The sequence below is a fragment of the Oratosquilla oratoria genome, chromosome 11, assembly GCF_046742065.1.
Source record: "Oratosquilla oratoria isolate Oo_2021 chromosome 11, ASM4674206v1, whole genome shotgun sequence".
In the NCBI taxonomy this organism is placed as follows: domain Eukaryota; kingdom Metazoa; phylum Arthropoda; class Malacostraca; order Stomatopoda; family Squillidae; genus Oratosquilla; species Oratosquilla oratoria.
The window spans coordinates 65,742,205-65,752,381 of NC_134787.1; positions in this window are offsets into that span (position 1 = coordinate 65,742,205).

Below are 10,177 nucleotides of genomic sequence, written 5' to 3' on the forward strand. Positions count from 1 at the left end.
TATGAACTAATTTAGTGAGATGGATGCTGCTGCTTCATCCTCACAAGATTAGAAATTCTAGGTTTGAAGTATTGGGAGTTTGTGACGAGTCCCTCAGTGGCGTCAGTGTGGTTGGCAAGATCTAAGAATATAAGGTCTAATCACTTCCGACCGAATTTCGAGGGAGTTGGCGCAGCGGGCCCGTGAACGTCACCTGGCTGCTCAAAGTGGGGTTAGCGGGTCCTATAGCTGTCAGTTGAAGCTGGTCCGTCGTTCGAAAATGACGTCGCCTTCGCTCGCACTGCTCCACGCAATTAGTTATATTCTGACAAATATTATATAAAATATATATATAAACATATATAAAATATTATAGTTCCTGTCTATATATATGAATATATGATATATAATATATATATATAATATATAAAATATTATAGTTCCTGTCTTCCTTGGCGTTTCACAGTTTTCTTTAGTGTATCACAAAGAGAAAATGGACTCATCCAAATGACGTCAAAAGCTGCGCAGAAGTATGTAAACGGTTTGACCTGTATATTTAGACCTTGGTGGTTGGTACCGGTGGCGTATCCAAAACGTGTAAGGAGAACTAGCTTATAGAAAACGGGTTGGAGTGACTGCTATAATTATATACTTTGCATGTATGAAATGGCAGATATTTGTACTTTGAATTATTTTATTATTCTAATTAAACAAATGTTTTTGAGCAGATGACTTCACGCCCCCCCTTGTATCCTCCTCACGCCTCCCTAGGGGGCCGCGCCCCCTAGTTTGGGAACCACTGAATTAGACACTTGGGCTTTTACCAGCTTGGTGGGTGCAACATTGGTCACAAATGAGGTGGCCTGCTACAGTTAACATATCAACCACAACCAGTGTTTCATCTTGCCTTTTCACAAGGTTGTTTCAAAATTTATTATAGGGGTTACGGTAATACCATGAAGAGTCTCGGGTGGGGGGGGGAAGGGGGTCATAGGATGAAAAAGGATAAGAACCACTGCCATACCTCCTGTTACGGCCTCATCGCCACACGAGACTCGCTTAATTTTTGTTTCAATCAAATCAGCCATCTGCTGAACAAAGGCCTCCTTCATAACATTCCATGATTCACACGACCGCGCCAACCTCTGGCACGTCACACCTGCAAACTTCTCCCTACCCTCCTTCCGCGCTTCCCAACTCGCGGGGTCCACTCGGTAACACACTTGCTCCATCGCTCATCAGTCGTTCGCACCAAATTACCTGCCCAATTCCATTTCCTCTCTTTACCGCCTCCATAATATATTTCACTCTAGTCTGCTCTCTCTCACCCAACTTGCTCTCTTTAGGTCTCTTAGCGTTATCCCATCATTGATCTCTCCATTCTCCTCTGTGCAGTCCTTAGCTTTGTTTCCATTGCCTTTGTCAGTTTCCAAGTCTCACACCCGTAGATTATTGCTAGCAAAAGAAAAATGAATCGTTTAGTATGTACATAGTTTGATAATTGGTTACTTAAGCTTTTACATTCCAGTTTATATATTAATTGTCTCGCCCCAAGAAAAGAGGACAAATGTACATCCGCCGTGAGGTTCCGCTTAACGGAAGACCATGGAGTGGGTGCTGAGATTGTGGCCAGGGGTTGTCAGATGTCGTCTATTGTGCCGTAGACCATCTGTTTCTTTGGGATGTCGCTGTTTCTTCTGTCCCTGCTGCACCGATAGGAAAACAGTTATAGTGTTAGTCCAACCAACGAACTCTGCTGAAAAGTGGCTGGGTTCCTCTGGTTGGCTCCTGGCGACCATAAGCCTCGTTGACACGGGACTATAGTTTAGTAGCCGCTAGTGCTAACGACTTGTAAACTACCCCTCTACTTACTCAATATATATCAACGGAAAGTCTCCAAACTATCCTCGTGTCAACACTTGCTGGGTAACTTGCAACCAGTATTAGCAGCTACTAAATTAGCTCCGCGTCAACTACTCGTGGAAGACAGCGAAGCGTTGTGACAGTCTACTTCCTCCAGAGTTCGCCGAGTGAGATGTGAGCCCCCCACCCCCCACTTCTCTCGTCCTCGGCAAGCTGTCTCCTTGCAACTGCAGCGCGACCCGAAGGCTGGCGAGGTTCTCTGGTGTGTAATGCCTCCTGATGACCCAACGGAGCAGATTGAACCAATGACTGGCTCTGCTTATTTCTTCGCTGTAGTAACAGAAATCCTTTGATCTATCTTTAGTGTGGAAGGTGGGGGACTCCGCTGCAGCCGTCGTCCCTGAAGTGAACATGGCACTCTTGTCCTCTGAGGGCTCGGAAACTGTTACTTACCCACTCGGAGGAGGAGGAGGTGCCGAAGTTGGAAATGTCACCTGTTGAAGATTGAAGTCAACGGTGAAGTGGTCTCTTCGGAGAGGACTATGAATCCACCAGGCGAGCTGGTCCGGTAGCGAAGGTGAGGTCTGAGAGCTACGACCCTCTCGATGTTCCGTCATTGGGTAGTCACGACATGACGTCACATATCGTTTACCCCTTCACTCCCCACCCTCCACGCCTCCTCGTATCATGACGTAGTCACGTGGACCTTCTTGTCTCCCGACCTAAGGCCCCTTCCAGTTAACGAATGCCACACCTTCCACATTTGGGACATGTTTGTAAACCATTTACTTTATTCAATCATGGTAACACTAACAGGTTTTAGCAAGACGTCTGTAGATTACACACCGGTATTGTAATCACTCTAGAGAAAAAAAAATCTACTGAGGAAATTCTCCAATGTAGAATGAGTTCATATGTTCAACAAAATATAATTCAGAAAATACTAAAGATAGAAATGACATCACGAAATGCCACACTGTAATATATACACATATAACAATTCATCAGTCTTGGATCACGTCCTGGAGTCGTGATCGACAGCTATTTCCCTCCCGGAAGAGAGCTCACTCATATGTCCCTATCTATAGGTAATGCTGTGACCTTACACATACATCCAACTACTTGCCCACCAAAGTTGGAGTGACAACTTGCAGTGCAGTGATGGTTTTTTTCAGCCCTGAGCAGGATTCCAACTCGGATCCTTTAATTAGGGATCCAGAGCAGTGCTACTGGACCATCGAGCGGTATTATATGTATGTGATCGTCAGTCATAATACAAAAATGATAAATGCAAAATACATTGTTATTTTTTCCACTAACTAGAGTGATGTATTGATATTATAGGTTCATTAACTGCAAGTCTTCATAATTCAGTCTCAGTCTCTGAGCTGAGAAACTCGCTCCTGTTCTGAACTGATGACAAATGGAATTCTTCAATCTCAGTTGTTAGTTAATGACTATTATATTATGTCGAATGTATGAGGTGTGTATACACACACACACACAAACACACGCGTGACTGAGGGTGGGAGGGGAAGTGTGAAAAAGCAAATGTTATCGATTCGTACGTTTTGGCGACAAGGCATTTCCTACAGGCAATGGATCATTGATCACTGTTATCAAATCACCCGTTTTTGCATGATCAGTTATTGTGGGAGCGGAAGGGAAGTCTGCAGGAAAATGTAACGATAGTCATGTACAAAAGGGGGCTATTCCCAGTGAGCGTCTTTTAGGAATATTTATTGAGTTTTAGAACGTGGCTCAGGGGGTATGTCGCAGGTTTTGAGAATCGACACTCGCGTCTGTATCAACCAACGATAGCTGGTGTGTGTGTGTGGGGGGGGTGGCTGGTTGGTATAGCGCGAGTCTGGTAACCGCGCGGGGATTCAGGTGTCGGGTCGAATCCTGGCCGCGGCGTAAAGGTTAAGGAGAGCATCCGTTCTGAGTAATGGCCCCCAGCCGCTGCTGCATACCCCGCAAACGACATGAAAAAAATGTCAGACACAGTTGTAGAGACGGTTTTTTTTAATTTATTTATTTATTTTTATTTATTTATTTATTTATTTATTTATTTATTTATTTTGAGACATAAACTGAAGTGAGAAGATGTAGCATACGAAGAAATTAGAAACCAAGTGAATTTTAGTATAAAAAAAAGTATATATATATGTATATATATTTACCTAGTTGTATTTTACGGGAAGGGGAGCTATGCTCGTGGGGTCCCGTCTTCATATCTCATTTTATCTAAACTATTTTTAAATTCATGTATTGTTTTTGCACACACCACTTTCTCATCTAACTTGTTCCAACTGTCTATTACTCTGTGAGGAAAGCTGTTCTTTTTCTAATCTCTTCTATAGCTGTCTTTTTTTATTTTCTTTCCGTGTCCTCTTGTATTTCTGTCATCCCATTTTATCAGATTCTCTCTATCAGTAATTTCTATGCCTTTCATGATTCTGTAAATAGCTATCAAATCTCCTCTCTCTCTTCTTTGCTCTAGTGTCTGTAGTTCAAGTTTTTCTAGTCTCTCTTCATATGATAGTTTTGAGAGTGTTGGTGCCAATTTTGTAATTGCTCTTTGTATTCTTTCAAGTTTTTTTTTATACATTTTTTTGTACTTGGTGACCATATCGTTGCTGCATATTCCAATCTTTGTCTTATCAGGGTGATTAGGATTTTCTTCACCATTTCTTCATCCAGGTATGTAAATGCAACTTTGATTGTTCTTATTAAATTATAAGTTTCTCCAAAAATCTTATTTATATGTTTTTCAGGTGACATATTATTCATAACAATGACTCCCAGGTCCTTCTCATTTTCTACTTTTTTTATTCCTTCTTCTCCCAATTTATATGCTCCTGTTATTCTGTTTTTGCTTTTTCCAATTCCATTATACTACACTTTTTTGTATTGAACTCCATCTCCCATTCCTCTCCATTCCTGTACTTTATCTAGATCTCTCTGTAATTCACAATCTTCTTCAGATTTCACTCTTTTCAGTAGTTTTGCATCATCTGCAAAGAAGCTCATATAGCTTTCAATTCCTTCATCCATATCATTAATATATATAGCAAACATTATTGGGGCCAGAACTGTTCCCTGCGGAACACCGCTTATTACTTCATCCCATTTTGAGTGCTGGTTTCTTATCACTACTCTCATTTTTCTTTCTTGCAAAAAGTCTTCTATCCAATTTAGTAGTTTGCCCTGTATTCCTCCTTCAGTTTCTAATTTCTTAATCAACTTCTTATGTGGTACTTTGTCAAAAGCTTTCTTTAGGTCTAGAAATGCACAGTCCGCCCATCCATCTCCATCTATTAGCCTTGAATAGAAACATATTAAATTGGTGACGCATGATCGTCCTTGTCTGAATCCAAATTGCCTTGGATTTAACACTTTGTTTTTTTCTAAATATTTTACCCATCTCCTTTTGATCATTCTTTCACAAATTTTTGCTATTGTACTTGTTAGAGAGACTGGTCTATTGTTGGTAGGTTCTTCTTTATTTCCTCCTTTATATATAGGTACTATATTTGCTTTTTTCCAATCTTCTGGAACTTTTCCTTCTTTCAAGGAACTGTTTAGTATGCTATGTATTTTGTCTGCCAGTTCATTCCTGCATTCTTTCAGTATCCAGTTTGCTATTTCATCTGGTCCATGCGATTTTCTGACATCAAGATTACTCAAGTGTGTTAATATTTCATACTTTGTTACTTCTATTTCTTCCATAGGGGGGACTTTCTCTTTCCATTCGTTCTCTTCAGGTTGTATGTTCTCCCTTGTAAACACTGATTTAAAATGTTTGTTCATAATTTCCGCCATTTCCATTTCCTCAGTGTATTCAACTCCCTCTTGTCTTAATTTCTCCAAGTCTTGTTTGTTTTTCAGTTTATTGTTTACAAATCTGTAGAATAGTTTTGGTTGATCTTTACACTTTTCTATATCTTTTTCATATTTTCTCTTTTCCTCTCTGCACGTTTGTACATATTCATTTCTATAACAGGTATATATTTTCCATTTTTCAGGTCTGTCTTTTTTCCATCTGGTCCAGGCTTTGTCTCTTTTGTCTTTTAATTCCCTACAACTTTTGTTGTACCAGCATTTTACATATTCTTTTTCTTGTTTTTGTCTTGGGACATACTTTTCCACTCCTTTTTTGTAAATTTTTGTCAAAATATTCCATTTCTCTTCTACTGTTGTTTCTTCTTTGTATATTTCTTCCCAGTTTTCCTTTTGAAAGAATTCTCTTATTTTATCAAAGTTTGTTTTTTCATACATCATTCTTCCTTTTCTATATTGTTCATTTCTTTTCATATATTTTTCTTCATTAAGTTCCAGTTCAATCAATATGTGGTCACTTTTACTTATTGGTGTTTTATATTCAATTTTTTCCACTATTCTAGGTTCAGATGTAATTATTAGGTCTAGTCTCGATGGCTCTTCTTCATTTCTATACCTAGTGTTCTCCTGTATCCATTGTGTCATTGTATGGTCAGTAACCATCTCAAGTAGAGCGTTTCCCCATGAGCCGTCTCCACCCTTTACTGTCATTTCTTCCCAGCAGATTTCTTTGCAATTAAAGTCGCCCATCATAACTATTCTTCCTCCCTCTTCCATTATCTTGTTTAATGCTATCTTTGTGTCCTCTAACATACTTTTATTTTCACTCTTCCCATGAGGCTGTTTTCGGGGGCACATAATTTATCACAAACTTTCTGCTCTTCTTATCTCTGTCTTCTACTTCCATCATTATCATCTCTACTGTATTCTTTCCATATGTGACACACTTCACGTTTATATCCTTCTTAGTCAGGAACATAACTCCACCCCCTTCCTTTTTCACTCTGTTTCTAATCCAATAATTATATGCATCATGTCCTACACTGTTGGGTGGTAGTGGACCTTTTAATTTTGTTTCTACAATTCCCATTATGTCTGGTTCTTTTTCCTTCAAATAATCATTCAGCTCATTCAATCCTGTTATTAATCCATCTATATTTGTGTAAGACACTCTTAGTTTTCTGCCACTTCCATTGTGTTCTCTGTTTCCCTTTTGTTTTTCTCTTGTATGTCGACTTTCTTTAGTTTCATATTCACTACTCTCCAATAGAATCTCTCTTTTTCTGACTCCGTTCTTATCTCGTTTTTTTCCTTAGCTTCAAGTCTTTTCTGTTTTTCTTCCTCTCTTTCCTCTTTATTCATTTCCCTTTTTATCCATACCTTTTTATATTGTTCACTTGTTGCTAGTTTCCCTGTTTTGGATAAGATATTCTCTGCCGTTGTTTGTGACCTGAATTTAATCTTAATTGGTCTGGTCTTGTCTGTACTATATTTCCCGAGCCTGAATTTCTCTTCGATTTGTTTCATTATTTCTGATTCATCTTCCTGAACTAATTCTAGTAAATTTCTTACTTTTTCATTTTCCTCTTTGATTCTTGTGGTTCTATCTGGGTTATGTTTCTCTTCCATTCCTAATATAATTATACATTTCTTTCTGTCTGCTAAGTCTCTTACTATATTCTCCTTCTGTCTCATCACTTTAATAACTGAGTTTTCAGTTTGTTCATTCATTTGCTGTCTGATTATGTCAGTGAATGCAACTTTGCTATTTTCCTGGATTTTTTTCCAACCCTCCTTGTTCTCCTTATTATTCTCCTTTAAGACTTTATTCTCTTCTTTTACTTCTTTTAACTGTTTTTTTAATTCTTCAATTTCCTTAGTTAAGTTTTTGTTCGCCTTCACTAGTTCTTCTAATTTTTCAACTCTCTGCACAATGTTGTTAACGTGACCGAACTTAAATTCCCAGTACTCGATCATCTTATCGAGTTTCTCTTCTAGTCTTGTTAATCGGGGGGGGGGGGGGTTTGTGTGCCCCCACCCCCCCACCCTCTTTAAATCCCTGGAAAATATTCTCATCATCTTCTACTCTATTGCTCTTATCTATACTTCTAATCTTTACATTTTTGTTAGACATTTCATCATCGCTAAATTGGTCCGGACCTCGTTTGTTTAGATTTCGTCTGCCTGCCTGGGACAAGTCCTCACCTTCCTCATTTCCTTCCATTTCTCTCAGTAATCCCTCCCCTTCTCCCTTTTCCTTACTTTCCCTACACCACGAGCAATTTCCCCCCACCCTGTAAATACAATAGGTATTTCCTTTGCTTTGGGATCCACGAAATTTCACTTTTTCTTCAGAACGTTGTCTATGCCGTCCGTTCGTTGAAGTGTGTGTGTGTGTGTGTGTGTATTCACCTAGTTGTATTTTACGGGAAGGGTAGCTATGCTCGTAGTGTCCCGTCTTCATATCTCTTTTTATCTAGACAGTTTTTAAATTCGTGTATCGTTTTTGCACACACCACATTCTAATCTAACTTGTTTCAAACGTCTATTACCCTATGGGGAAAGCTGTTCTTTTTTAGGTCTCTTCTATAACTGATTCATTATTTCATTCCTTGTTACTTCTATCTCTTTCATAGGGGGACTTTCTCCTCCCACTCGATATCTCTAGGTTGTATGTTCTCCCTCGTAAACACCGATTTAAAATGCTTTTTCATTATTTCTGCTATTTCTATTTCCTCTTGGTATTCAACTCCTCCTTGTCATAGTTTCTGTAATTCTTGTTTGTTTTTTTCAGTTTGTTTACAAATCTGTAAAATAGTTTTGGTTGATCTTTACATTTTTCTATGACATTTTTTTTCGTATTTTCTCTTTTCATCTTTGCACACTTGTACATATTCATTTCTATAACTAGTGTATATTTTCCATTTTTCAGGTCTTTTGTCTTTTTTCCATTTTATCCAATATTTATCCCTTTTGTCTTTTAACTCCCTACATCTTTTGTTGTACCAATACTTTACATATCCTTTTTCTTGTTTTTGTCTTGGAACATACTTTTCCACTCCTTTATAAAATTTTGTCAAAATATTCCATTTCTCTTCTACTGTTGTTTCCTCCTTGTGTATCCTTTCCCAGTCAGCTTTTTGAAAGAATTCTCTTATTTTATAAAAAAAAACAAAAAAAAATCCATACATCAATCTTCCCTTTCTATGTTGTTCGTTTTTTCATGTATTTTCTTCATTTAGTTCCAGTTCAATATGTGGTCACTTTTACTTATTGGTGTCTTATATTCAATCTTGTCCATTATTTCAGGTTCTGATGTGATTATTAGGTCCAATCTCGATGGGTTTTCCTCATTTCTATACCTAGTATTCTCTTGTATCCATTGCGTCATTGTATGTTCTATAATCATATCAAGTAGTACATTTCCCCATAGGTTGTCTCTACCCTTCACTGTCATCTCTTCCCAGCAGCTTTCTTTACAATTAAAGTCACCCATTATAACTATTCTTCCTCCATCTTCCATTATCTTATTTAGTGTTATCCTTGTATCTTCTAACATATTTTTGTGTTCTCTTTCTTCCTACGAAGTCGTTTTAGGAGGCACATAATTTACTACAAACTTCCTGCTCTTCCCATCCCTGTCCTCCACTTCCATCATAATCATCTCTACTCTATTCTTTCCATATGTGACATTCCTCACATATAACATATAAATCCTTCTTAGTCAGGAACATAACTCCACGCCCTTGTTTTACCTCTCTGTTTCTAATCCAATAATTATATGCACCATGTCCTACACTGTTGGGTGGTAGTGGACCTTTCAATTTTGTCTCTACAGTTCCCATTATACCCGGTTCTTTTTCCTTCAGGTAATCATTCAGTTCGTTCAAGCCTGTTATTAAGCTATCTATATTTGTGTAAGACACTTTTAATTTTCTGCTACTTCCATCGTGTTTTCTGTTTCCTTTCCGTTTTTCTCTGCTATGAACCATTTCCTCACTTTCATATCTACTACTCTCCAATAGAATTAGTCAGATATATCCCACTCCGATACTAATGGACGTACAACATCAGCAGTGTTTTGACCTGCTCCACTGGCAAGCTTGGGAATACCAAGAAGCTGATCATCTCCTTGACGAGAAATTAGGACTGGCAGGCGTTCGACATTTTCATGACTAGTGATATCTTCAATTAGTTTGTCATCCCATAAACGAGAACGACATTGTCGAGAAGAATGTCTTCCCACTTGTCAAGTGGAGGCCCCAAACTACACCTACTAGAAAAACACAATACACAAATCACAAGAAAACTTTTAGAAGACAACACCGTCATTCTCGCCAAGGAATCAGAAAAGTCTAGATTTTTCTTCCTGGAAGCAATTATCATACGAGACATACAACCAACTATCAACAGACAAGTGGAAGCCCCTACATTACTCCCCAGTATGAAGCCCCTCCCTAGGACTAGTAGCCCTCTCTACCACAACAACACA